A 3076-nucleotide genomic window follows, 5' to 3' on the forward strand; every position below is an offset into this window, starting at 1 on the left:
AGCAAAATCGCATATCAGCCGAGCATACACCCAGCAGCGCTGCTGATGCCGGAACGGTATGTGGAATGAAGTGGGCGGGCATCGGGAGGCCACTATGGCACGGGGCAAGCACTATGGGCAGTCTATCTGAAGTGTACCTGGCGTATAAGACGACCCCCCACTTGGAGGCATATTTTTCAGGGCCAAAAAATCGTCTTATACGCCGGCAAATACGGTATTAATAACATGAAAATGTATTAACTGACAAGAACCCATTGGTTTTGCCACAAGATGGAGCTGTTTAGATAGGACAGAAAACTAAAAGGCTGGAGGATTCAAGGCTAGTCCTAGATGCATTACTTTTAAATGTGTTAAATTTCAGAGGCTGTGATTTAAACACAAAAACTTTTTTTGTGGTAAATACATGGACAGATTTAAAAATTGTATATGTGCGTGTATTTTATTATCAAATTATTAATGATTTTTATTTTATTTATTGTTTGGGAGCCTCTCTTCCCAAGTGGCCATAATGTTTTAAAAATGCAAACGTTAACTCTTAATTTTAGGGCAACAAACGTTTAAAAGAAGGCGGTATTAGGGATCTCCAAAGAAACATGACTAATACTAGGTTAGAGGAGGGAGAGAGGGGAGAGATGGAGGGAGGAAGGGAGATTTATTTTAGGAATTGGTTCACATGATTGTGGGGACTGGCAAAATCCACTTCCTTTTTCTCACTCCCTTAATAATTTCATATAATCTTTAAGTTTTAAATGCCAAATAGCCACCTCCTGGCCGGACCTCTTCTCCAAACCCAGACTATATGCTGTGTTACTCGACATCATTAGCCAATCTTGTCATACATTATGCTGTGCATATCATATCAAATTATACCAGGAGGTACATAATGTCTAGTTGTCATCAGTAAGATTGATCATTTGGATCAGGGTGATGAATTTGTTATATCTTTGAATGTTTTTGTTATGATCAGTGGGTTTTCTGTTTCAGATGCATTGGTTTTCATTTTATTGGTTGTCTTTTAAGAGAAATCTCCAGCCCTGGCCAGTTTGGCTCAGTGGATAGAGCGTCAGCCTACGGACTGAAGGGTTCCAGGTTCAATTCCAGTCAAGGTCATGTGCCTTGGTTGTGGGCACATCCCCAGTAGGGTGTGTGCAGGAGGCAGCTGATCGATGTTTCTCTCTCATCAATGTTTCTAACTCTCCTTCCCTCTCCCATCCTCTCTGTAAAAAAAATCAATAAAATGTATTAAAAAAAGAAGAAATCTCCATAGCTATATCTTTTTTTCCAAATTGCTTTATTGGGGTGGAGGGTGTCTTTTTTTCCTTTCCATATTCTGTGATTTTTTTTCAAGTCTTTCCCCCATGCTTAACTGATAGGGTTTTGATTTCATATTTACTTCACTCTTTGCTGTTTCTATTTTTTTCCTAATAGTGTTAGGTCCTTGATTTGTCTATAGCTTCCCTTTCCATCTAATTCTGTTAATCTCATTTTTAATATTTTTGTTTTATGAATTACATATTCTCTTTTGTGTCTCCTAGAGCGGTATTACTTGGTATTACTCAAAGTGCTCGTCTATAATGTAAGAAGCATGCATCCAATGTAAACCATGCTGCTTTCTTCATTGAGAATGTCTTACTATGAAAAAAAAATCTGCAGAATTAAACAGCATATTTAACTGATGTAGTTGATGGACACTCTGGCACAGTCTCCTTATCGTGACACAGACTGGCACCAAACAGAAGAAGGACCGGTCAACCAGTCACTATGCTGCGCACTGACCACCAGGAGGCAGACAGTCAATGCAGTGGGAGCGCCGCTGGGCTGACTGGGATGAACGGCACTCCCACAGTGGGCGGATCCCTGCAGGCCACGCCCCCCCCAGTACACGAATCCCATACATTGGGCCTCTAGTATTTAAAATAAAAGAATGAATTTAGACAATAATGATTCTTTGTTTATTTCATTGGAGAAAATCACAAGTGTTTGTTTCTAGATTTCACTTCCAAAATGAGATTTTTCCTTATATAAATAAATACTTTTATTCAGTATTCTCACAATTAGCTGGAAAAAAGTATTCCTTACTTTTTACAACCCTTACTATAATTTCTCCACCAGCCCCACGATAACCATAATGGCTGATCTTAGACAAACAAAAAAGCTCCAAACCAGTGAGATTTGACATTTTTCATCTTTTTGTGCTGAGTCAGTAGAGCTGCCTGCGGCCAACATCAGAATATTTGTGTATTATGTTTTGTATTTGATGCAGATATAAATTTTGTACTTAATATTTGAATATTCTATTTCTTTAAATGTTCATGTTTCTAGTCTATACAATAATTTGATAATAGAGAAGTTGGATTTTAACTGCAGATGGATAGAGTGGTATGGTACCTCTTCATTATAATACCAAAGTAATTCATTTTTTTAAAAATTAAATCTTTATTGTTCAGATTATTACAGTTGTTCCTCTTTTTCCCCTCTATACCTCCCCTCCACCCAGTTCCCACCCCACCCTCCGCCCTCACCCCCCACCCCACTGTCCTCATCCATAGGTGCACGATTTTTGTCCAGTCTCTTCCTGCATCCCCCACACCCCTTTCCCCCCCAAGAATAGTCAGTCCCGTCCCTTTTTAAGCCCCTGATTCTAATATAATCACGAGTTTATTCTGTTCATCAGATTATTTATTCACTTGATTTTTAGATTCACTTGTTGATAGATGTGTATTTGTTGTTCATAATTTGTATCTTTACCTTTTTCTTCTTCTTCCTCTTCTTAGAGGATTCCTTTCAGCATTTCATATAATGCTGGTTTGGTGGTGATGAACTCCTTTAGCTTTTTCTTATCCGTGAAGCTCTTTATCTGACCTTCTATTCTGAATGATAGCTTTGCTGGATACAGTAATCTTGGTTGTAGGCTCTTGCTATTTATCACTTTGAATATTTCTTGCCACTCCCTTCTGGCCTGCATAGTTTCTGTTGAGAAATCAGCGGACAATCGTATGGGTGTTCCCTTGTAGGTAACTAACTGTTTTTCTCTTGCTGCTTTTAAGATTCTCTCTTTGTCTTTTGCTCTTGGCAT

At 38.7% G+C, this 3076-nt stretch overlaps 1 protein-coding gene across 2 annotated transcripts in view; it reads left to right on the top strand.

Annotated features, from left to right (window-relative positions):
* Window positions 1–3076, top strand: part of TICAM2 (toll like receptor adaptor molecule 2) — a 14384-nt gene that overhangs the window by 8792 nt on the left and 2516 nt on the right. The gene's annotated exons all lie outside the window — the stretch shown is intronic.

Source organism: Myotis davidii, unplaced genomic scaffold (genome assembly GCF_000327345.1).
Source record: "Myotis davidii unplaced genomic scaffold, ASM32734v1 scaffold130, whole genome shotgun sequence".
Classification (NCBI taxonomy): Eukaryota; Metazoa; Chordata; class Mammalia; order Chiroptera; family Vespertilionidae; genus Myotis; species Myotis davidii.